The sequence below is a fragment of the Lactuca serriola genome, chromosome 1 (genome assembly GCF_051521515.1).
Source record: "Lactuca serriola cultivar US96UC23 chromosome 1, Lser_US96UC23_V15, whole genome shotgun sequence".
Classification (NCBI taxonomy): Eukaryota; Viridiplantae; Streptophyta; class Magnoliopsida; order Asterales; family Asteraceae; genus Lactuca; species Lactuca serriola.
In genome coordinates, this window is record NC_136408.1 from 155,569,846 (window position 1) to 155,596,860 (window position 27,015).

Sequence of the window (27,015 nt, forward strand, 5' to 3'; positions counted from 1 at the left end):
GGTGTAAAGGATGGGAATCTTTTCGTTGATCCAATGCTGTTTGAGATGTTGATGGGATGGGATTGTGACTCGTCCATGCTTGATCGAATAACCTGTTTAAAAGATCAGACTTGTAATATATTAAATTAGGGCAATACAAATAAATGTTGAGTTACGTCAATTATGGGATGACGGCTCAATAAATATCAGTAAATGCGGAATAACCCTAATCGCAACCTTTTTCACAGAAAAGAAGTGTATGAATTACACAGCCTCCTGCTCTGATACCAATTGATAAGTTATTAAATAAACTTGAAGATCGATTAGATCTTTGTAACAGGTAGTGCGAAGAACATAAAACCATAAACAAGACAAGATTGAATCACAATGTGACGAATGATTAATTCAAACAATCCTCAACAGAGCTCGACAAAGAAAATGGTTCGACCGAAGGGCGCCACTACTACCTCGTAGTGATCGTATCAAGCCTTGATTACTGACTTGCACACATCGTGCTCACTGAGGTTTGGCTACGAGGAAATTCTTGGGATTAGGTCGATGTGAGACTGGACTATGCGTTCGGAATGAATTCTCAAGAATTCTTTGGAAATAGTAACGGGGAAAGAATCATAGACTTCTTATTTCTCCATGATTACTTGGAAAAGAGATACATGGGAATACTTTTTAAGATTTGATGCACGAAGATCATGAGAGTCAGGTCGGAGGGAAGTTAGAACGAACAGCTTTCTCGAAACTAGGAAAGACAGCATGAATGAGGCTCGATCATTTCATGCTAAAGGTGACATCAAATCATTTCATAAAGAGTTTGCCAATAGGTCGAATGGAAAAAGAATAATCGTTCGGATTGAGAATACAATCTACGGATACGACACAAGCGTTCTCGTTCTCACGTGATAACCATCTCGAAGATATACATTTTCAGTTACTCGCAAACGACGGGGTTAGAAAATTTTCAAATGGATGGTTAACGAATTTCTTTCGGTGCTAGAATGAAAAGAATCACAGGCATATAAATTTAGCAAGGGGAAATATACCTGTGGCAACGGTGGGATCGATGGCTGTCTCCTCTTGTCCTATCGCTAGAACTCTTCCGGTGCTGCCAGATGTTACAACCTTGGGACGGTTTCGCTTAAGATGCCCAACTTCTCCACAACCATAGCAGGCCCGACCAATGCCTGCTCCGGAAGTTTGATTCGTTGATTGGGTTGGTGTCTTACTGTTTTTCGCCATGTGACCCTTTATGCCACATTTGTTGCAAATTATCTCGATACATGGACTGGAAGGAAGATGATGATAGTTGCACTTCCCACAACTAGGAAGGGTTCCAGTATACCTATTAGCAGGTTTTCGGGTTGAGGATCCATCAACAGAAACAGTTTCAGGGGAAGTGACAGCGTGAACTGCCACCGTTTGCTGTCTCTTCGAAGACTCGTGCGATGTCTGACTTTTCTCTTTCTTCCCAAGTTTTCTTTTCTCCCCACTCCTCACTGTCGGCTCAGGACTGGTAGTTGCCTCCTCAAGGTCCTCACTATGATCGGTTAGGATCTGTGCTAAGCGTTTGGCGCTGTCGTATGTATCCGGCCTCGCGGCTATGACGTTTCCTTTCGTTGGCTGTGTCAGCCCCCAGATGAATGTTTCTATCTTCTTACTCTCCGAGGTAACCATTCCCGGGCAGAGTAGTGCCAAGTCGTCGAACCTGGAAGTATAAGCAGTGATGTCGGAACCTTTCATCTTCAGGTTCCAAAGTTCATGTTCTAACTTCTGCATTTCGCCCTGATGGTAGTACTCAGCTAGCAGAAGTTCCTTCATGGCTTCCCAAACCATGGCGTTGGCTACAGGTAAGGTTAGAGATTTGACTCGGCCGTTCCACCAAGTTGAGGCTTTGTCGATAAAGGTGCAGGCGGCAAACTTCACCTTGTCTGAATCTGAACAGGCGCAAATTTCAAAGGTGGATTCGATCTTCTCGAACCATCGGGTGAGGGAAATGACACCTCCAGTGCCATCAAAGGACGTGGGTTTGGCGTTCATGAAATCCTTATAGGAACCCTCTTTCCGGCATCCCTGATTGCTTTCTTGGTTTTGGGTTTGGGTATCACCTCCCGAACCACCAGAACCGTCGGAGTTCCGTTGAGACATGGCAGCTGCTACCGCGGCTGTAACAGCTGACTGGAATACTACTAGATCAATTAGGGGAGGTGGTGGTGGCAGAGGGTTGTTGGTCTTGGAGCTGGGTCTCTTTCCTGGAGGCATCTTGATATAATAAGATCAAGGAAGAGAGGATGATAAGTCCTCTGAATTGAATCAAGAGATATGACAGATATATGCTAACAAGCGATAAAGCAGGAAAGAGTTATCAAAGCGGGAAAATTATCGCTAACGGAATGATCAAAGAACAATGCATGAACGAGGATTTCTACCAAGGATTGGCTCGAGAAATACTCCCATAGTATTTCATGATTCATTACGACGCTGGTTCGATGTTTGTGGTATTAGGGTAAGTTTTAGGCATGCCGCATACCACAGTCACTCCCAAGCACATGTTGGTCGTGTCTCGAATGAATATAGTTGGCCAGGCTATATTGATCCTAGACACGACTACATAACTGCCCAGGTTTAACCGCAGCGTACAACACCTATTTACTTATGTTCTGTTCTACTTTTAGTTACGGACCTCGACGGGTCGGTATACTTATATACTTTTGAAAATACTTATATTTTGAAGGATACTTTTAGTTCAGAGCACTTAGGCCCCTTAATGTTTATAGTTTTATACCATGTAAGGTTTGGTATACTTCATTCACTATAAACAAGGGCTCTGATACCAATCTGTCACACCCCGAAAACCGAAGGCAGAAACATTTCCAGGGTTGACTCCACGTTGAGTATCAAATCCAATGTGCATAGTAAGTAAAGTAAATCAACCATTACATTACATATATGAAAGTTTTACGTTCGTTTCAAAAGCATAAGCTATACAAGCGATACATATGATATATAAACAACACGAAACGAGTCTTCTGAGAACTCCGTCTTCGAACAAAAAATGATCTTCGGGTACCTGTCTAACGTGGACCTGAGAATACAAGCGGTTTGAAAATCAGCATAAAGCTGGTGAGTTCATAAGCGGTTAGTTTCTTTAATAATGTACGAGTTCCTTTGGTTTCCTGAAAAAGTGTTTATCCAAGAAAATCCCATGTTTTCTTATGTAAAGTTAGTTTCCAAATCCGAAAAGTAAAGTAAACGATGTACAATGAAAACATGATTGTTCTTGTGAATTATAGTTCAGTTATTTAACTTGTTATACTTTTCTACTTACGTACTACTGTTACTCAGGAAGAACCCCATGTTCTCCTGACTGTGTGTATGAACTATTACCAATTCTGATTATGTTCAGTGTCCTCCCCAGGAAAACCTCATGTTTTCCTGACTGTGTGTGTGTGTGTATCTTTACCGATTCTGGTTATGTTCAGTGTTCTCCCCAGGAAAACCCCATGTTTTCCTGAATGTGTGTATGTGTGTGCCTATCATCCTTGAACGTACATTAGTTTTATTATGTACATAAAACTAATAAATACTCGTAAAGTGTTAATAATCCTGATTGCGAGTCCTTAACAATACTCAGACTATATATGACTCGGACCAGGGCCAGTATCCTTTTTATGACTTTCGTCACCCTTGAACCTTTCGGTTCGACTGTAGCTAGCAGCCAGGTGTGGGATTGTCAGTCCCGTATAGATCTATACACTCAAGTCACGCTCTCTTTCCTCGAGATTCTGGTTACAGGGTTAGTCCTCCACTCTCTCGTGCCAAGGAAGTGTTACAGAGGACGTGTCTCCAATCTTTAAGATTACTCTTTACTTTTCGACTAGGAAAGTAGTATCTACGACTAGCTAAGTTCTAACGTACCTGTCCTTTACACTCGAGCCTAGGTGTTATCTAATGATGACTATCCTTTACACTCGATCCTAGGTGTATTATTAAGGACGTTACAGATGATATATGTGTTATCTTATGGTGATTGTCCTTTACACTTGATCCTAGGTGTATTATTAAGGACATTACAATTTATTTGTGTATTATGATGGTATTTATCTATCACACTCGAGCCTAGGTGTATTGTTAAGGACATACAGATGTTTTATGTTTTCTGATGGTGTCTGTCTTTTACACTCGAACCTTAGTGTTTTATTACAGACATTACAATGGTTTATGTGTTCTATCAGTTTGAATGTGAACAATCAAATATAAGGTATACAATACATCAATGTATAATAAGAATTGAAAATCGGGTTAAAACAAATAACTCTGCAAGTTAAAACAGTTTGTTAAAAGGTTTTCAATTCTTAAAAATGTACAATTATGAAACCATTTAACTGAAATCATGTGTTTAAGTACAAGATATTCTTGTACTATTGCTTGTATTCCCCCTGAAAACATTGAAAAACCATTGAAAAGGGTAGGGGTATGAAGTCTCCGGACGCGGAAATGTGTCGATTTCGGATGCTAAACGTCGAATCGAGGCCTGATAACATGCGAGGTTCCTATGTAACATGAAATGGCATACAAATATATCTAATTAGATTCATAAACTCTAGTTAGATATGAAGTCACACTCCAACGAACGAAAACACCTCAAAACGGGTGTTTGGAGTGACCCGGGTGACATCTACGGACTTGAAATGAAGCGAGGGACTTGGGATTTGAGTTTACTCCCCAAGAGTAAACTTCCTAATGAGTTTACAACCTTAAACAACATTCACACATGAGTTCACGGCCGTGACCTCATGTAGGCATGGGTAATGGATCTTAAATGGGCAATATCACTTGGGAAGAGTTGGAACAATTTTACCTAAGGCTTGGAATTAATTTAAAACATCAAATAACAACACTTAGGGGAGTTTACGGCCTTAGCATGGAGCTTACGGCCGTAAACTCTCATACCCCCATGAATAAGTGATTTTAATGTCTCAAAGTTAGTCACATGTGATTCTAAAAATTCCTACAAGCCTTGAAATGATTTTGGGGCACAATTTGACATACTTTCAGGAGTTTACGACCATGGAACACATGTTATGGCCGTAAACTCTCAAATGAAGATTTTTGATATGTTTAAGGTCCCTAAACTATTTTTGGTTGGTTCTATGATTTATTCCAAGGCTTTTGGTGGTGTTGGATGGCTTTCTAACACATTGGAAATGAGTTTACACCCATGTTTGAGGAGTTTACGGCCCAAGCACATGCCTTGGCCGTAAACTCATACAAATCCCTCAAAATTCATGTTTAAAGTGTTCTAAGTCCATTACCAAATTTCTAAAAGTCATATCTAGGTCTAGTTTGAGTCATGGAAGGGTTTAAGGGCTTAAAAACCCTTTAAATATGGGTTTACGGCCTAAGCACCTTCCTGGGTCGTAAACTCATATACAAGGCTCTAAATCATGAATAAATCTCGAATTTGAAGGTCCAATATCATACACAATGAGTATAGGAAGGTACCTTGAAGATTTGAAGCCTTAAACTTGAGATTTGGACCTTTAAATCTAGTTTGAGGAGAGAGGTTGGAGTGATAGTTGTAGAATGAAGCAAAAGCTTCAAAATGAAGACTTGGATCACTTTAAATAGTGTCCAAGTTTGGGACACGGTAAAATTTTACCCGATACCGGCGTTAGACGGGGCTTTTGGTCGCACCCGGCCAATTTGCCGTAACCCGATATGGTTGATTCTAGAAATGTTCCGATCATTAATATGACGCGCTAGAATGAATTCTAAGGGTATTAAGACACTCATTAAGTCATTAAATAAAATCCACATTAATGACTTAATAAAATGTCGGAATCGGAAACGGCGATTGGATGATCAGAACGAGTCGCGAGAAGGGTTACATTTAGGGATATGAATTTCGGGTTGTTACACATGAGTTTTAAAATTTCATCGTTTTAGAAAAATGTTTGTAACTTATCAATATTAAATTTTGACACAATATTGGCATAATTCTAATGTAGTAGTAAGTATACTAGTGTTAGATTTCGATTAGAGACTCACTAGCGAATACCATTATTGTAGGAATCGGTAGTGATACAAGTGTAACATAGTTCAAGGCACCATTTGTATCATCTCAATGTATTGTGAGTATTCATGACTCCCCTATTTTCGGTTTTTATGTTTTGGGGTGGAAAAGCATGTCCGAAAAACTATTATTTCTTCGTGTATTTAAATTGATTTGTATCAAACTTGATTGCTATATTTTGCTATATTTATCTATGTATATCTATGCAACACGAAACATGAGGCTTTATTGTCTTAAGTCCCTTCTCTTACACTTTAATCCAACCATTAACTCCTTGAGCCAATGGTCATTATGGATAAAGCTATTAGGAATTGACAACTCCTCACTCGCCCGATTGTTGGAGTGCATGATACCATATAATCTATGGAATGATAAGCATAGATCTTGATAAGGCATCAATCATAGGTTTGGTTGTGAACTCATTGTTTGCTCATATACATACAAACTTGTTACTTATTATAGCAACACATTTGTTTATTAATTATAGCAATGAACTTTATTTCCCATGAGAATATGAACATTGCATCTCATTTGGGAAACATACTTTATCTCTCATGATGACAACGGACATTGTTTAGTTAAACTTATTACTCTTTTTTGCAATATATTTCTACTTACGGAGACTTTATTACTCTGGTTCAGGAAGCGAGGCATGTTGGGCCCTAGGTACATCGGTCTGTTTAAGGTTTTAGCTTTAGTGGGATGGTTTGCATACAGACTGGATCTTCAAGCTGAGCTTAGTCAAATCCATAACACTTTTCATGTCTCTCAGCTGCGGAAGTGTTTAGTGCATGATTTCGCCGTTGTGCCTTTGGAGGATATTCAGGTGGACAACCGTCCAAATTATATTAAGAAACCCGTTGAAATTCTAGACCGAAAGACGAAAACCTTGAGGAACATGGTTGTGTAGTTAGTGAAGGTGCAGTGGCAGCACTGCAAGGGCTCAAAGTGGACTTGGGAGCCAGAGGAGGAGATGAGAGAGCACTACCCAGAGTTATTTGAGGTAGTAGACTTCGAGGACAAAGTTTGAGACAAGTGGGGGAGAATTATAACACTGAGTTCCTTGTATGTATTTAAATTATAAAATTTTCATTTTAATAGGGCAACTCGACGAGTTGGAAGCCCCAAACTCATCAAGTAGATATCAGAAGGGACACAGGTTTTAAGTAACCTACTCGACGAGTTGAGAGCCCTCAACTCGACGAGTAGGCTGGGAGGGGTGAAACCCTAATTTTAGGGTTTTTGCACCTTATTTAAGCATCTTAATCCGTACATGCTAGCCTCATTTCCAGCCTCAAAATCACAAACCCTAAATCACGAAGACCTAATGCATTGAGTGAGCTTGTGAGTCATTTTTAGTGAATATTGTGTGTATTGAAGCTTGTGGAAGGAGAAAATTAGGGATTCAAGAAGAAGCAATTAGATCTAGAAACATCTTTCCATCATCATCATTTACTTGCAAGCAAGTTTCAACCTTGCTCGATAACTACTTAGATCTCCTTATTTCATCTTTTAATGGGTTTTTGATCCAAGATGCATGATCATCAAGAAATGCACGTCCCAAGTGAGTATACCTTCAAATCTAGGGCCTTGAAGGGCTTTCATGATATAAAGGTGCAAACTTTATGGCCATTGAAGCCCTATACAAGCTTTAGGATGACATTTTGGCCTTTTAAGCTCCAAAAGGCCATGAACGAAAGGAAAGTTAGAAACTTTATGTATTTGTAATGTATGTAGGGTCCAGATCTCAGTGTATATGCCTCAGTTTGGAGTATTAATGGCATGTGGACCAAGATCTAGGTACTAAAGAGTTAGGGTTTGAGCTAAGCCATTAATTAAGGGTATTAACGGGTGAAGTTGGAAACATTACCCTTAAAAGCACAATTTTAGTGTATATGTGAAGCATGGAGCTTAGATCTACAAAATAGGGGCATAATCCATTAAGATGAAGCAATAGACTAAAGAACTCGGCGAGTTCATAGAGGAACTCAACGAGTTTGTGTTGATTTGTCCCGATTTTGTAAAGGGTAAAACTCAACGAGTCTGAGGAGGGACTCGACGAGTTGATCGTTGTATCACGACTAAGAGTAGCATGGAAACTCGGCGGGTCAGGGGGTGACTCGACGACTTGAGTCAACTCGGGGTTCACTTTGACTTTGACTGGACGTTGACTTTGACCTTGACCTTGCCTTTGACCAAGGTTCACCTGTAAAGGGGTTTTGAGTGTGGAATGGTATCTAAGAGGTTGTTCTGTATAGGGTGTAAATAGAGTTTGTTGTGGAGCAGGGACAATTCAGCTATTCACACGAGATTGGGGTGAGTTTCCTCTAGTAGGAACGAGTTTACGACACCAAGGTCCCCCCGTGTATGTAATATGATTAGTACTTGAGTGTGGGGGAGGCCCATATGTCATAGAAAGCTGATATTGTATAGATTGATATTATGATTAGTAGCCGGGTGTGGGCGAGGCACGTATCTCCTAGATAGTCGAGTGTGGACGAGGCCTATATCTCATAGATAGTGGATATGATATAGATTTGATATGCTTAGTTATACTTGTTGTCCGTGTGATACTTGGATGTGTTTTATGATTGCATGAGTGTGGGCGAGGCTCGTATCTCATAGCAGCTGAGTGTGGGCAAGGCCCGTATCTTAGAGATAGCAGAGTGTGGGCAGGTCCCATATCTCCTTGTTGCATGTTATGTGGTATGTGGTAGTTTGGTGAGCTCACTAAGCTTTGTGCTTACAACTTTCAATTTTGCTTTGAGGTACTTCTGGTAGCAAGGGGAAGAGCTTGGGATAACTATAGTTCACACACCATTTATGTTTAGCATGGGATAGTTTTACTCTGATATCTTGATATACATTGATATGATGTTTAGGATTTTATGATTTATGACTTATGTTTTAATTCTTTTTTTCATTTTTTAAATTATCCACATAATTCATAGTATTGTTATGTACATTTGTGGATGTTATCAGACATATCATATCACAACGTACTCTACACACATATAAACCCAATCCATCAAGCCACAACATGAAGTTGACCTTAAGAAACATAGTGTGAATTCATTATGTAAGATTCATAATTTGGTATGTTTCCTTTTAGCCCCTTAATGCTTAATTAATTTCACGTTGGTTCCTAGCTAGTACACATGGCGTACTATAAGAATACAATTAGCGTACTAGCTCTCCGAATGATCGCGGTTTCACCCACTACGCTGGGCGTACGTGGGAGTATGCTGGGCATACACAAGGATGGGGAAAAACCTAATTTTTAGGAGAAAAAGAACTTTTGGTGGTTCCTTAGGAGTAGCAGGGGCTTGTATATCTAGATTAATCATCATCCTTGCACGCCATTTGAGGTATAAAGTTCTCTGCTTGATGGTTCCTTATGCTAGATCTAGTTTTGGGACCTGGTTTATGCATTTTTGGGTCTTTTGAGCTAAAGTTGAGCTTTTGGTGTACTCAAGAAGCCATGGATGTTAGATCTTAGCTCTATTAAAGTCCCTTGGTTTTCTGACTTTGGGTCGTGGATAGGCTATGGACTTTCTTAGGATTAGGTCCATAATGCTTTTTGGGCCCAATTTGGACGTTGATCCTTAGAAGGCCTTGTAATGTCGTTTAAAGCATTTGGGCCTTTTGAGTAGTTAAGTTGGGCCTTGGTTTTGGGCCAAGTAAGGATAAAGGTAAAATGGTTTTTTAGCCTGGAAATTGGTCAAGTAGCTTAGATTCTTGAATATGGGTCTAGATCCAAATTTTAATTGGATATTATTTGATGATGTTAACGCGGGGATCTTCAGATCCAGCAGACCGAGATTTGTTTGAGAGATTCAGTAGCTACAAGTGAGTTTCCTTAGTGTGCTTTGCGGGCCGAAGGCACCAATGTCGGTCCATGGTTTGATATGTGAGGATGCTAGTTGGCTGCGTGACTCTTGCATGTGTTATGTGTTAATATGTTTACCGGGCGGACACTAATATCGGCCCATGGTTTGATATGTTAGGATCATGTATGTTAATCTTTGTGAGTATTGCATGTGTTTATATGAATATATGTTTAGTTATTCATATGTATTCCAGATGGGGCCCCATGACTATCCTGGTCATGGTGGAGTTTCATTTTATGTGGACACATCTAATTTGTTTATTAATTCATACCTTTTTGGGATTAACGAATACAAGAAAAAGTTAGTTTGATTATTACAATCTTTTAGTTTGATGCATTACTCTTGATCTTGTTCCCCTTCATATTTTTATGGAGCTAAAAAGTAGTATAACTGTAATTCCGATTCATACTTTTTATTATAATGATGAGTTTAAAGGTGATTATGAAATAAAGAATGTTTATGATATCATCGAGCCATTGAAGGTATATTCTCACCTTTAAATTTATTTATTTATTTTTTTACATAAAAAAAATTTTAATCTACTTTTGGTATGGTTATAGAAAAATAAGTTTATTTTACTCGGAACAATCTAAGGAATTAGACATTCTATCCTTGGTTTTATTATGCTTGTACTAGACGTGGAAAGAAGGTTATAGAGGTGTTTGATCATACATCTGATTCCCAAAAAGGCATATCATATATGTAACGGATTCACGACAGCTACGGCAAATTTTAGGAACGGATTTTTCCATCGGTAATTAGTAACCGATCACCGACGAATATACTTTTTTGCAAAAAACTTACCGACAAAATAACTGACTAACGGACTAACGATGAAATTTAGGAAAAACTCACTAATAGATTACCGATAGATTTTATGTGACAGGTTGGCGGCGCATTTTTACATTATAAAAAAAAATATAAATTCATGAAAAAATTAACAATAATTACATATTCAACAAAGGAAAAATCTTGAAACATACATCAAATCTATATTTTAAAGCCAACAAATATAAATCCACCAAATGGGTATTCATTACTCATTCATTCATTGTTTACTTACTTCTCCATGCAAAGACAAAAACCAAAACCATCTTGAAAAGTAATTCCACCTTCAGGACCCACCACCTACATTTCTAACAAAGATGTTCCTTAGAATGTCACCATTGATGGAATAAAATCACTTCCGGTAATGGAATCAACAATAGATGTGAAGCCTTTCTGTTACAATCAATGAAAACCTGCAGAAATAAAATAAATGGTAATCTATTGATTAATCTGTAGCATAATAATAATAAAAACACTATTTTATAGTTTATAGTTTATACTCACATGAAAGATATCAACTGTTTGTGAAAGCGACACTTTGTGGTCATCAGAAACATCTTTCCCAAGGAACACAATCCACTTCACATCGGAATTAGTGATTCCGATTCTGATTCTTCCGAAATGAAAGCACACCTTCAGATCAACAATCTCATATTAAATCAAGTGAAAAACGTTGGAAATTTGAGCAAATTCAGATTCAAATTAACACACCTTCATATACATCTTCTTGTGTTCCCTCAAACACCGTATATGATATTCCCTTTCACACTGCAAGGAGGATAAATCTAACAATCAGAAATGAAAACGCAGCATAATTGGATTTTTTTTGAATGACCATTTTAACCTTGTACCAAAACTAAAACAAGCACTATACTACGGGGACCAAATTTATTGATATATATTTAAGGAATGAGCGTGTCAAGATCTAGTGATCAGATCTGCAACTTCTGTCAACATCGCCATCGTCTCCAAACATCATTCAGTAAGAATGGAACAAGATGTCAGATTTAGACCTTACTTAAGCGTTACTTGATATAGCATAAATTGGAAAGTTGAGAATTAAAAATTTATTGGCATCAAAACAATTACATAAGAAAACGTTTTATAAACTTACCTTGGAAAGACTAATGTACAGTGGCCTCTGGACAAACCCACGAAACCGACTTTTGAAATGCGATGAACACCTAACTGGTACCGATCTGACTCTACTTGACTGACAACAGATCAAGAAATAATGTGAGTGACAGGCGAACAACATATATAAACTTCGAAACACCAAGAAAAAGGACAGAACAGTTTCAAAACACACGATTCAGAATGGTATAAATTAACGTATCAGTTAACTTACATGTTTTTTGTTTTAAAATATTGCGGATCTTTGCTAGTTTTTGGATCTAGAAGCATGATAGAGATTTTTAATTTTTTTTTTCGTAATCGACTCATAAAAGTCTTGGTGATTATGATGACCGAAAAAGACGCAGATCGATAACTTTATCAAAACAAAGGATGATTTTCAGAAAAAATATATCGTGTGAATGCTATTAGATTCACAGGGTCGATTATGACAGCGGCTGTGAAATTGTATTAAACTGAAACTGAATATCTAATATATATATATATAGTAAGAAAAGTGTGGGCGTCAACCCTAGTCCTGATCTCTAGCGATGGTGATTTTCATCCACCTCCCCTAAAATTTTACATTTCTTCACATACAGCCCAACCATTAGCGCAAAATGACAGTTTTGTTGCTTGATGAATAAAGTGGCACTTGCTTTTTTATTTGCAGTTTTTTTTAAGAGCTCTTATTTGTAAATGACCATAGTAGTCCTTACTATACATAAATATTTTTTTAACAGCTCTTATTTGTAAATGGCCATAGTATCTTTATTTATATTTTTAGTAAAAATACTTGTTACATTTTTCTTTCTTTTTTAAGTGAGAATATCTTCTATCATTTGACATTGTGATTATTCCAGGTTGAGTATACCATATGGATTGTTTAGCCTTTCAACATCAAAGTGTGTAATTAGCACAAACATAATATAGTGTGTGGCTATAAAATTAATGGTTTCATTAAAAGTTAAAATTATAATTGTGTTTAATAAAATCATAATAATCATATATACTAACAATTATATTAATTTTAAAATTAAATGACGTGAAGAAATTGATGTTAATAATGTACATAAGGTAAAATTGTACACATATTTATCGTTTTACATTCCCTCGTGTCGTAATCTATATGTTTCTGAAATCTCAACGAAAAAGATTTGATTTTGTGAATGTTACATCGAAAAGTTTATTTGAATGATAATTGGATTACTCACACCCAGTGTTTTTATGTCTGCATATTGTGTTATATTTATTGCGACTTTACATTTAAAGTATCTTTGGATTCCTTTTTTGTTTCAACGCAATGTGACTTCTAAAACATGTGAACAACAGTTGAATGAATTTTGATAAACATGCAAGAAACATAACACATGCACAAACTTCCTATGGACGATTTATTCTCGAGGATCAAGTTTGTTGGTAAATATCCATTGATGGCCCATCATTAATTTCCAGAAGAACATAGTATAGAACATATATCAAAACACAGTTGTAAAAATGGTCTATGTTTGAAAACTAATTTTCGATTTAAGGAACTTACCGGAATTAACTATTGGTAACGTGATAATTGTGTCAAGCATCTCTTACATGGTATTGCTCCATGAGTAACGCCAAAGAAAACCTAGACTCGTCATCGATACTATATACTCCACCCCTAACGCTAACGTTCTATATTCCACAATATACAACAAGAGGGAAACAAAATAAGTGGTACTTAGGGGTAAAATGGTCATTTTTTTTATCATCTTACTTTAGTACAATGCTACTTAACACAATTATTTATACGACAGTTTATATGCACAAAAAAAAAAGCAATGTATTTTTTCTGCTATCTCATAAACATGGAAATTATGGATGATTTAGAAAAATAAATAGTACCTTCTTAGGGCATGGGTATTTTAGATAATTAGATTGTTTTAGTTTCTAATTCATAGTACATAAAGTATAAAGGTAGAAACAAGGGTGATCCCACCTATAGGTAGAGGATATCCATGGACACCCCTTATTTTTGGATTTTTTTTTGTATGTTATATAATAAATTTGGATGGCACCTATTAAAAATTAGTTTAATGGCTAATATATATACAGATTTATCCAGGAAAACAATCTGATTTATATCTTAATTTACATTTGATTTTTCAAACTTGTTAAAAAATAGTTTTAGATCTTAGAACATACTTATCCAGGAAAACAATCTGATTTATAAATATCTTAATTTATATTTGATTTTTCAAACTTGTTAAATACAAGAAAAAAATATTCTTATAAACCCGTTAAATACAAGAAATTAACAACAAACTTTGAGGAATAAAAGATAAAAAGACGGAAAATACATAAACCCTAAAAAAAGGTTACATAATCTTTACTCGTTGTTGCAGTCCGTGACCGCTCGTAAGCCCATCGATGTTGTTCGGTGTGCAGCGACACAATCATCTACCACTCTCAGTTGAATGAAAAGCTTGAACTTCATCTTCCTATCACCACATACTGTCTCAAACTCTTCATTTTTTATGAGTCTATGTTCAACCCTCTTTCTTTTCTACTTTATAAACTTTGGAACTATAAATCTGAAGAAGGTTGTACATAGTGGAAGTTGTTTAATGGACTTGGTACACTATTAATTGTTTAATAGACTTGCTCTCTCTCTCTCTCTCTCTCTCTCTATTGGTGTGGTTTATAGTACTGTCAATAGCATGACATAGACAACAACATATTCCGAAATAGCAGAAATCATATTTACCATTACCTTTTATAAAATTACATGTACTAAATGAAATTTACCATTTTACCAAATTACTTTATACAATAGTTCATCATTTATGGCTTTAAATTTGCTTTATTAGACAATCACTAAATGGAGAATTGTTGTATTATATGTTTAATTAATAGTTTAATTTTGACTTTTATGATATTAACAATGATGCTCAAAAATTAATAGATGAGTAGTAAACTTATATTAATTGTTTAGATTATAATTAGATTTAGAATTTATGAAATTGTATGACTTTGTGACAATTACTTTTTTTTAATCCAATTATAATGTTAAGGTTTTTCAAAAAGATAAACGAAACAAGTTCTTTATCTTATATTAAAGAAAAACCATGTGTGTAACATCCCGATGTTAAGGGGCTTCTTATTTTAGTCCTTTAATTTATTTAAGTTGCATTTTGGTCCCTTAGTTCAAGAAAGTATGCGATGGAACCCTAATGGTATTATTGTAATTTTTAGGGATTTGGGGTATGCAATGCGTACGTGGTGTACGCTGAGCTTACTAAGGCGCACCCTAGTACGCAGGGCATACTCATTGTATAGTGAGCGTACTTGCCAGATTCGGAAACCTTAATTTTTTGGGTTTGGCAAGGGTATAGAGCATGTGATACTTGCAATGAAGACACTCCTTCGTACTATGCAACAAATAAAGTCGTAGATATCGGTCATCATCGTTTCCTAGATGCTAATGATCCATTTAGAAAGAGGTTGGACTGTAACGGGTTGGAAGAGACAAGACCTGCTTCGATACACTTTAGTGATGACGACATACAAGAGTAACTAAGTCGTCTACGAAATCGTAAACCATGTAAACATTCTGAGCATGGAGGTAGAGAGCCAAAGCGGCAAGATGACGAGTTGAACTGGTCGAAACAAAGCCTTTTCTTTGAACTCGAGTATTGGTCTTCTCTACAGTTGAAGAACAACATGGATCTCATGCATGTCTAGAAAAATGTGAACAAGAGTTTGGTAGGTATTCTTCTAATGAACGGTAAAAGTAAAGACACATCAAATGCACGAGAGGACTTAAGAATTCTAAACATTTAGAGAAATGAATGGTTGCAAAAAAGCTGGTGAGAAGTTTCATAGATCCCATGAAATATACTCTTTCACGAGAGAATTTTGTAATTGGTTTCCTGAAAAGGTAACATAAATTAATAAACAAATTTGTTTCATTGATCTAAAGAATACACAACACATGTTACTTTATATTTGCTAGGTTCATGAAATGAAAATAGAAAACTCTCCATAATTCCACAAAGAGTTGTCGGTTCTTGCAATGGGTCCGCAAATGAATGTTTATTCATACACTGCATGCATAGTAAACGGTGTTAGGTTTATGGCACTTAGTCGTGATGCACAACACACAACACAAAACTCTCGGGTTTTAGCGGTGGATGAGAAAGGCGAGAAATATTATGGCCAGTTAGAAAAGATTGTAGAGTTGAAGTACACGCATGATTATTCAACTGTATTATTTCGTTGCAAGTGGTTTGATACTTTCACAAGAGTTATTTCTAGTGATAATTTCACATGTATCAGCACACGACTCGAATCATACAAAGATGATCAACTCATATATGCTTCACAAGCCAAACAAATGGTCTACATCAGAGAGCCAAACAATAACCATCGATGTGTTGTTGAGCATGTTAATCATCGAAGTATTTGGAATCTACCTTCGAAAGATGATCGTGTCTATGTTGTTTACAATGACTCTGTCCAAAATATTGACAATGGCTCGCACGAAAATGTAGACAATGTAGACGTACATCAAAATATCTCTTTATTCGATGCTTCACTTTTTATTGATTTCAGCATGTACTTTCAAAACATTCCTACAATTATTGTTGATGTAGAAAGTGCAACTGAAGTTACTCCGTCAACCGGTAGAGTCAATGATGTTTCTGATTGTGAGACTGATTACCATGATACCTATTCTGATTATGATACTGAAGAAGACACTGAAGGATATAAGGAAGATTCTGATTAGAATACCTTTAAGGAAATACATGTTTGTAATATGAACTTTATTTGGATTCCTGGTTTAAATAGAAATGTTTATTCCTATGTAAATGTTTATTTTATGTAATGTTTATTTGTAATAAAAATTGTATTTGTATATCTTATAATTTTTCAGGAAATGTTGTCAATATGAATTTTGTTTGTGTGTATCATGGCTGCTGTTATGGCTCGTGGACACGGGGGTGATGGGGTAGAGGACCCACCTTTCCCAGGTGGTAGAGGTGTCGGTCATCATGAGCAGGACCATAAGTTTATTATGGATTTTTTATTTACCATTTTTATTCAATTATTATAAATTAAATACCATTTCTAAAATTTTTTAATTATATGTGTAGTTGAGCAACATGCACGTAGGAAAGTCCGAGGAAAAGCCAAAAATATAAAGTTTGAAAGAGGGATCTTATAGAAGAAGGGAAAACCGATTACCATGGATTATGATATGATAGGGAGATAACATATGATCTCGTAGGAGAGCCGAAAGACATGTTTTCACGAAAAGTTGGAAAAACAATGTGACATATGGTCCCTTTCTATAAATAGACATGGAAAAAAGTTTCCCCCTACAAAAAAGGACACTGTAATACAACATTTAGGGGTAATTATTTATTTAAAAATATTTTATATGGTTAATTATGACTAGTTTTTACTTGGTTAACTTATTTTTTTTTTATTTTGTAGACAAAGTTTGATTTGGATCAGATTTACCAGGATGTACAAGCTAATATGTTGACAACGAGTTTTCAAGCAACTTTGTTAAAAGGTTATCGAGACAGTAAAGCTGACCCAAAAGAATATTTTTTGGCAATCGGAGGGTATGATGATATCCCGAGAGCATTAGCCAGCCCTCCAGAGGGTATGGATGGTGATAACCGGAAGAAAGTAGTTGAGTATTTCCAAACGGACGAACATAGAATTACTCCAGACAAGAACACAAAAGTCTGTCAAATGCAAGTGAACATGAATCGTGGGGGTTCGAGCTCTTATATAAGTACTTGCTATAAGAAGGTAACGTACAATACATGTAATTATTTATTTAAAATATAATCTAATTTTTAATGTTAAGCAAAACCTTAAGAGGGTGGAAACGTCTCGCAAGGCTCATAGCAATAGTGATGGTGTATTTGTTACTACCGAGGCGGAACAACAATATGTAAGTATTTAATTATAATTTTATAATAATTAAGTGTTTATTTATACTTAATTGTTACTCACTTTGTGGAATTACATAATCGGTTAGTCGAAGAGCTCTTAAAACAAACCCAATGTGAAAGTGAGTTAACACCCGCTCAAGAAAGAGCTGCTTTTGAGAAAGTATTAAGAGAGCGATGTAGTCATATTAGAGGCATCGGCCATAAACTTCTGCTCTCCCGCCGATTTCACAGCCATCGCAACCATCACCATAACCATCACAACCATCATAGGTAAAAAAATCAACTTTGGTTTTTTGTGGTGATTATTTTCTAAAAGCATTGGTAATTGGTTTTTTGTCCCAAGTGCAATCTACATTGGTTTGTTTGTCTTAGATTAAAAATAGCAATTTGCTTTGGCATCATAAAATTCATGTTGATTTGGTAATTTTGGTTTTGTGGTGATTATTTGCTAAAAGCATTGGTAATTGGGTTTTTGTCCCAAGTGCAAGAAAATTGCAATGTACTTTGGCTTTTTATCTTAGTTTAAAAATAGCAATCTACTTTGGCATAATAAAATGCATGTTGATTTTGTAATTTTTGTTTTGTGGTGATTATTTTTTAAAAACTTTAGTAATTGGGTTTTTGTCTCAAGTGCAAGAAATATCAATGTACTTTGGCTTTTTGTCTTAGTTTAAAAATAACAATCTACATTGGCATCATAAAACGCATGTTGATTTGGTAATTTTCGTTTTGTGGTGATTATTTTCAAAAAAAATTTGGTAATTAGGTTTTAGTCCCAAGTGTAAGAAATAGCAATGTACTTTGGGTTTTTGTCTTAGTTTTAAAATAGAAATCTACTTTGACATCATAAAATGCATGTTGATTTGGTAATTTTGGTTTTATGGTGATTATTTGCTAAAAACTTTGGTAATTGGGTTTTTATCCTAAGTGCATGAAATAACAATGTACATTGGCTTTTTGTCTTATTTTAAAAATAGCAATGTACTTTGATAGTTTTTTGTTTATGTTTGATAAATTAACTCATAAGTTTATATATGTTGTTATTTATTATGCAGTTGGAAAATCTTTGGGCAATACTTAATGACCCGTCATATAGGGATGAACTCTATTCGTTTTTTCAATCACTTTTATAATCGAGGAAACGGTGTAAATGAAGATGATGCATCATTTATTTATTTATACCAAAATAAAAGATAGCATCCAGCTGTCCAGTTACTCTAATTAGCTCTCAAATCCCCTTTTTTCCTTCTATCTTTTAAAGTTTCAGTCGGAAGTTAAAGCATGACGAGCACATTGAGACATAGGGAAGCTTAAAAGGATCATTTGCAGACATCTAACCTACAAGGAGTTGATAGAGTTTTTTTTAAAAATAAGTTATAGTAGGATAAAGCAAAATACAGGAGGCATATGTGGTGTTTGATGAGAACTTATACAAGAGGTACATATTGTGATTATGATATTTTCATTACGACTCTAATGATGATATTGTGATTATGATATTAATGATGACATTTGATTATGACTGTAGTAATGATACTTTGATTATGACTTAATGACAGGTAATGACTTATGAATTTGCTTTAAATGACTTGTGGTTTACCAATGATAAATGAATTACGATTTTTCAACGAGTAAATATTATTCTAATTTGTGTATGAGTGAAAACTTACAGACTTATGATTTCATGATTAAAGACTTATGATTTTGGCTAAAGACTTAATGGTTTGGAAAGACAATATTTTCATGTTTCAATAAATTTTTTCAAATGAATTTTGGGTTTTTTTAGTAGTCATTGGATTGTGCAAACTCCTTTAATATTAAAGGTGTGAAATACCAGTATTACTCACTAGCATTCACAATGACTAGCCTATGTTTTGAAATGTATTCATGTGATAATATCAAATGAAGACTTAGAATATGACTTGGAATTTTATAAGGCCAAAGTATTATGTGGTTACTTGAACAATTCTTTTGATACTATGATTGTTTAACCGCCTCTAAGTACTTAAATTTGTCAATCTTTTGTAAACAATGACTATGAGACCTTATTTCTCTAACATCCCATTTTTCAAGTAGCTTCAAATTCATCCCTCGGATTTTAAGTATGTCACTTTTGGTCCTTGGTTTGGAAGGAAGTGGCAAGAAAGGACAAAGCATGCAAAGGTGGCAACTGGGTGAGTACCCCGAGCGTAAGCTGGGGTACGCCCAGCGTAGAAGGTTAAATGGTCGTGGGTGTTGGAGACGTACGCCCAACGTACGAGATGTACGTCCAACGTACGCTTAGTGGCACTAAACCCTAGTTTTAGGGTCAATCACTATATAAAGAACATGAGGACTTGAATCCTAGCCCCTTATCAGCCTCCTCAACCTCAGAAAAACCCTAGAATGTTTCATCCCTTCATTCTTTTGTGATCTTGATCTTGAGAGGCCATCTTGGTGTTTTTAAGTTTGGAAGGGGAAAGAAGAAGTTGGAAAGGAAGGACTTGGGAAGTTTGATCTCATAGATTAGGAATGGCATCATCATTTGAGATTCCTTAGAGGTATAAAGTTCATAACTTTCCTCAAGAATGCTTAGATCTAGAGTAGTGTGGTTTTGAAGTCATTTTGGTCCCAAGTATAGAACTTTGTGGTTCAAATCCTATTTCTGGATTTAGAGTTTCCACTCTCAGTTCAAAATGAGTCCCTAAGGCAAAAAGTTGCCATCTTGAATGCCTTATTGGATTCGTGGATGAGTTAAGATCATTTCTTTCAAAATGGAATGCTATTTTGGATTTTGGGCTTATTAGGGTCATGCAAACTGACTCTATGGATTAAGACGTTGAAAAGGACTTGGATCTTTGATTGTAGCTTCTGGATTAGAGTATTAAGCACTTAATGCGAAAATGACTTAACAGGGGAGTACGTTGAGCGTACATGCAGGTACGCCCAGTATACGCACCATTTTGCTTGTACGCATAGCGTACATAGGAGTACGCCCAGCGTACTCCTCAAATATGGGCCTTGCGAGTTTTGGGCCTCGGTTTGGGTCATGCGGGGTATTTTGGTTCTTTGGGCCTTAGTGGGCCATCAGAAGTCAGATAGAATGGGCCAAGAAGATGTTTAGGCTTAGGGTAAGGCCTATTAGAGGGATTAGGCCCAATTTAGCAAATTGGGCCATTCATAGGCCACTGGTGGGCTTGGAAAGCCTACCTAGTGTTGCATTTTGTCTTGGGTTGGGACTTAGTTTTGGATCATATTGGGCCAGGGGTAGAATGGTCATTTTACCCCATGCATGGATTAAGGATTATGGTACGGGACCCAGTTTCTAATTAGGTATATTGTTCGGTATTGATAGCTCAGGAAGTGGACAAGGCAGCAGCTAAGGATTTCATTCAGGAAGCGTCTGCATTCGAGGTGAGTTATCCTCACTATATCAACAGGGTCTAAAGCACCAAGGCCGGCCCTTTATCGGATTTGTATCCGAGTATTTGCTTGTAATGTTTATTGATTTGCTAGATCTGCATCCTGGTAGTTAGGATGATATTACGTTTAGTGACCTGATTTAGGTCGGTATCCTAGTATATAGGATGATGCTACGTTAGTGACCGGTTAGGTCTATATCCTAGTTATAGGATGGTTGCTTTGTTAGTGATCCGTTAAATCAATATGATTATCTGTTATATACATGCTAGCGTATGATAGTTATGTGCACATGATTGTTTGATTGTTATTGGCATTGGGTTGAGGTGGGTCCTGCTTCGTGTTGTAGGCCAACATACCCGGGGCGGACCGGATAGAATGTAGGCCCAGGAGGGCACATAGTCAGGCTGAAGGCCCGACGAGCGGTCCGGATAGGCTGAAGGCCCCAAGAGGGCGGTCAAGACGTGCCAAGGATCAAAGAGTGGGCCAGATAGACTGAAGGCCCGATGTGGGCGATCCAGTCATACTATAGATTCAGAGAGTGGACCAGGTGGACTGAAGGCCCAGTGCGGGCGGACCAGTCACACCGTAGACTCGAGATGCATGTTGTTCTGTGTTTGTTATATGATATGTTTATGGTTGTATGAGGTTGGTATTTTGGGGGTAAGTCACTAAGCCTTCGAGCTTACATTATTCGATTATTCGTTTAGGTACAACAGATGACCGCGGGAAGGCGAAGGCGTGACCGTACACTTCCTCATAATTTGATTTGGATTTCTGGGATACTCTGATATGAAACTATTTTGAAATCAAATTTATAATAACTATTGGTATTCGAAATGTTTTTAAAAGTTTATATTTGGCATGATTTTTATAGATGTTATAATTTCCGAATTTTTGCAACTTATGATTTAAAAATGATTTTCTAAATATTTAAAAATTAATTACAAAAAAAAGCACGTTACATCAAACTTCCCACACAATTTTTAATAAGATAATTAAAGAAAATAGAGAACAACAATTAAACCTTTCATTAACTAAAAAAAGTGCTAGACGAAGAGAGAAATAAAATATAAGAGTAAAATCAATACTAAATATGAAAATAGATAAAAACATGTGGTGGGGGATTCGATTGTTTACACAAAGCAAAGTCAAGAATGGAAAGATGCATGCGAGTGGTACCACACCACCAGAGGGTGGCATTCCCCTCGGTACCATACTTTGTGCAACACTTTTTTTGAGTTCCCCAGATCAACATGAAACCCGATCAACATGAAACCCTCGCTAAAAGCTTTTTGAGAGATTATGTTTAAGAATAAACCTCAAAATTTTACACTTTTTAAGATAGTTTTTTGAGTCAATTATAGCAACCACTTTTATTATACTAATTTTTTTAGATTTGTGTTGTACATGAGTAGATTAGATTAATCGTTAAAAAAGAACCTCAAAGCCTTATTATTTTTTTTTTGACTAATTAATTTGTTTAGTTTTAATCCCCAATATTAATTTAATGTATTGTAATATATTGATTTTATTTAATGTTATTGTTAAATACTTCAAAAAAAAAAAAAAATACTAAACGTGTTTAAAAAAAACAAATTAAATGAAGAACATTATCAAAAATTTTGCTGAAATAAGGATAAATTAGTTCATTAATTTTTTTTAAGGTGAAAATATGATCTAGAGAAACCAGATATGCTCTTAACTTTTGTCTCCACCTAGATAAATATAAAAATCAAAAGAATAGACTAAGAGATAATTAATGCACTTTACATATCATTATTTTATATAAAATAAAGAAAAATCAAAAGAATAGACTAAGAGATAAATAATACATTTCACATGTAATTATTTTATATAAAATAAAGATATGTAGTAACAAAAAGAGTAAATTACACGAATGGTCCCTATGGTTTGGGGTAATTTGCAAGTTTGGTGCCTAACTTATTTTTTTAACTCGGAAGGTCCCTACAGTTTGTTTTTGTTGCGTGCGTGGTCCCTTCTCTAACCTAAAAACACTACTTTGTCATTGATTTTTTAATTTATTTAAATAAGATGGGGTATGTAATGTAAGATAAGATGAGGTGGAAGTGGCGATGGGATGTATTTATTTAAATAAATTAAAAAATCAAAGGCAAAATAGTATTTTAGGTAAGAGAGGGACCAAGCACACAACAAAAACAATCAATAGGAACATTCCCAATTAAAAAATAAGTTAGGGACCTAACGTGCAAATAACCCAAACCATAGGAACCATTTTTGTAATTTACTCTAACAAAAAGGATGTGTATATTTAATTTCTCTATGATTTAACTTAACATATTTTTGCATCATATAATTAATAGAAAGATAATATCATATAATTAATAGAAAGATGACGGGACAAATTAAAAAGGCTACAAATAGCCTTGCTCCAACTTTCACGGAAGTAAGGGAGTGTTTGGTACAGGGAAATAAATGTAGAGAATAGGAATTGATTCATTTTCTCTTGTTTGGTTAATAAAAAAAGTTAGGAATTGAGAAATAAATCAATTCCCTTTCCATCTAATTCATTCTCTATTTTTAAAAGAGAAAAGAGAAAGAAAAGATAGAACGACGTGATGGAGAATCAAAAGGAAAAAAGCGGAGATATCAAATTGCCCCCAATTCGAACCTCGTTACCGCCAATCGATCAAGATTTTTCAAAATTGGCTACCGGATTTTCATGCAATCGGCCCACGTAAGTGATCAAAACCAATTTTTTTTGCCCTACATATGTCGATACATAATCAAAGTCGGCAGTATAGGACCGAAGTCACGACTGTATACGATCGAAGTCACGATTGTTTCTCCAATCACGCATTCTTCTTGGGCGATTTTTGTTCTATCCTCTTCCAATTCAAGGTGTGATTGTTAATCTTGATGTCAATTCTTCCAATTAAAGAATTCATTGAATTGTGTTAAAAATATTGCCAAGATCGATTTTCTAAACATGTTTGAATCATGTTTTTGATGTGAAAATCTGGTAACATTGTTAATAGTATAAAGGAAATTGCTTTTCTATTGCAGAATTTTTTTTTTGAACTTTTAACCAACTTTGAACCACCATAAAAGCATCATACCAGCTTGGAATGATGTGATTTTTTTTAAACTGTACTCCTATTTATTGTCTATGATTTAGAGTTAAAAATCAGCTTAACTTGTTAAGTTTTGGTTGAGTTATACAGCACAAACAGGAGCTGTTATGATTGTTTTATGATATTTCTGCACTTTTTATAAATTTTGTCAAACTTTGAACCATCATAAAAGCTTCATACAAGCTCGGAATGATACAGTTTTTTTTTTCAAACTGTACTCCTCTGTATTGGCTACGTTTTAGACTCAAAAAACAGCTTAATTGATTAAGATTTGGTTGAGTTATACAGCCACAAACAGGAGCTGTTATGATTGCTTTATGATATTTCAGCACCTTTTATAAATTTTGTCCAACTTTGAACCATCATAAAAACTTCATACAAGCTCGGAATGATGTGATTTTTTTTCAAACTGTACTCCTTTGTATTAGCTACGTTTTAGACTCAAAAAAACAGCTTAATTGATTAAGATTTGGTTGAGTTATACAGCCACAAACAGGAGCTGTTATGATTGTTTTATGATATTTCAGCACTTTTTATAAATTTTGTCCAACTTTGAACCATCATAAAAGCTTCATACAAGCTCGGAATGATGTGATTTTTTTTCAAACTGTACTCCTCTATATTGTCTACGTTTTAGAATCAAAAAAACAGCTTAATTGATTAAGTTTTGGTTGAGTTATACAGCTACAAACATGAGCTGTTATGATTATTTTATGATATTTCAGCACTTTTTATAAATTTTGTCCAACTTTGAACCATCATAAAAGCTTCATACAAGCTCGGAATGTTGTGATTTTTCTTTTCAAATTGTACTCCTCTGTATTGTCTACGTTTTAGAATAAAAAAACAGTTTAATTGGTGAAGTTTTGGTTGAGTTATATAGCCACAAACAGAAGTTGTTATGATTGTATTATGATATTTGAAACATCTATTATGTAAAAAAAAATTTGTAGACATGGCAGGGCGAAACAAACACACATGGACTACTTAAGAGGATGCAAAATTATTTGAGGCGTTGTTGGAGTTACATGTATCCGGAAAGTATGGTGGTGCTGACAACAGATTCAAACCCGGTTATTTGAAGGCAGCGCAACAATTACTAGATGTAAGTCTTCCTAACTCGGGTTTGAAAGCAGAGCCTCATATTAAATCGAGGATGAAGACATGGAAAAACCATTTCAACATCGTGCACGATATGGTATATGGAACAAACACAAGTGGATTCGGCTGGGATATAGATAAATGTTGTGTTACTGCCGATGCTGAAGTTTGGGATGAGTACATAAAGGTACTATATGATTATGTTTGTACTATTTTTAGAACTATTTAAACATATTGGAAATTAATAGTAACCATTTAATTTTGTGCCATTCTTGTAGAGTCATAAAGGTGCTGCATGTTTTCGCGATAAACCATTTCCCCAATTTGATAACCTATGTAAAATCTTCGGGAAGGATAGAGCTATTGGTCATGGAGCTACTGATCTTGGTGAAGATGTGATTGAAGAGACACAAAGAAACTCTCCTGTTGATGTGGAAGGGTTGAAAGAGATTGTTGAAGAGACGCAACAAACTGCTCGTGTCAATAGTAAATGCAAAAGGCCTCCAACGGATGACACGGAAAGCTCTTATAAGGAAGCAGCGAAAGAAATGAAAGAGACTTTAAAGAGGTTGGTGAAAAACTTAATGAAACAATATACAATATAGGAAGGCAAGAAAATAAAGAAGCATGTGATATGATAGATAAAGTTATCGAAGATATACAACGCATGCCAAATATCAATGTCAAACAGCGAATTAAGGCGATTGACATGTTTAGCAAAGATCAATTTCGTGCCCGGACGTTTTTTAAGATGACAGAAGAAGAAAAGATTTGTTACATGGAAATGATCGGGGATGGCTCAATATCATGATTAGGTTATTTTTAGTTACGTTTTTATTTTTTTATTTTTTAGGAATTTTGAAGTTGATTCTCTGCACATTTAGTATTAAACATAGTTATGTTTTTTTATTTGTTAGGAATATTGAATTATACTTTTTGCATATATCCTACATTGGACATAGCTTTTGAATAGTATGATTTGCATATTTCTTTAAAATTTATTTGTAAGTTATTCTTTTACATTAGAAATATGTTTTCCAGCACAAGATCTATAAAAAATAATATTAATTGATTAGAAAATAAATTATTTAGTAATAATTAATATTAAAATAAAAAAATAAAAACATAAAAGGTGCATATTTTGACTACATCATAATGCATTTTTATAAAAAAAAAAAAATCTTGTTTGAAAATAAATAAACAATGTAAAAAAAAACTCATTTCTATTTCATTGATTAATACAACCAAACAAGAGAAATAATTCTCAAAAACATTTCTCTAGTGGATTCTTAGTTCTACCAAACAGGGGAGTCAATTCTCTTTCTCCAGCTTAATTCTTTTTCTCTGCATTTCCATTCTCTGTACCAAATGCACCCTAAGGGTAAATGAGTTTATTTGTAGACTAAACCCTATAAATCTGGTATACCAAAATGACTAATTTTGTAATTTATTATTGTTTATTTATATATAAAGATAACCATTTCTTGTACTGTGCATTTTTTTTATAAACTACTTTTAAATAAAACCCAAAACAAACTATGTTTGATAATTACTATATC

At 35.3% G+C, this 27,015-nt stretch overlaps 1 long non-coding RNA gene and 1 pseudogene across 1 annotated transcript; one reads left to right on the plus strand and one right to left on the minus strand.

Annotated features, from left to right (window-relative positions):
* Positions 1-10,852: 10,852 nt before the first annotated feature.
* LOC145071686 (uncharacterized) lies at positions 10,853-12,367 on the minus strand. Its single transcript, XR_013690699.1, has 5 exons — positions 12,131-12,367; positions 11,897-11,995; positions 11,494-11,550; positions 11,287-11,415; positions 10,853-11,195 (listed from the first exon to the last, which is right to left on the minus strand). It is a non-coding gene; the product is annotated as an uncharacterized LOC145071686 (long non-coding RNA).
* A 4,473-nt stretch (positions 12,368-16,840) lies between these two features.
* On the plus strand, positions 16,841-26,267 carry LOC145063099 (uncharacterized; annotated as a pseudogene).
* Positions 26,268-27,015: the final 748 nt, after the last annotated feature.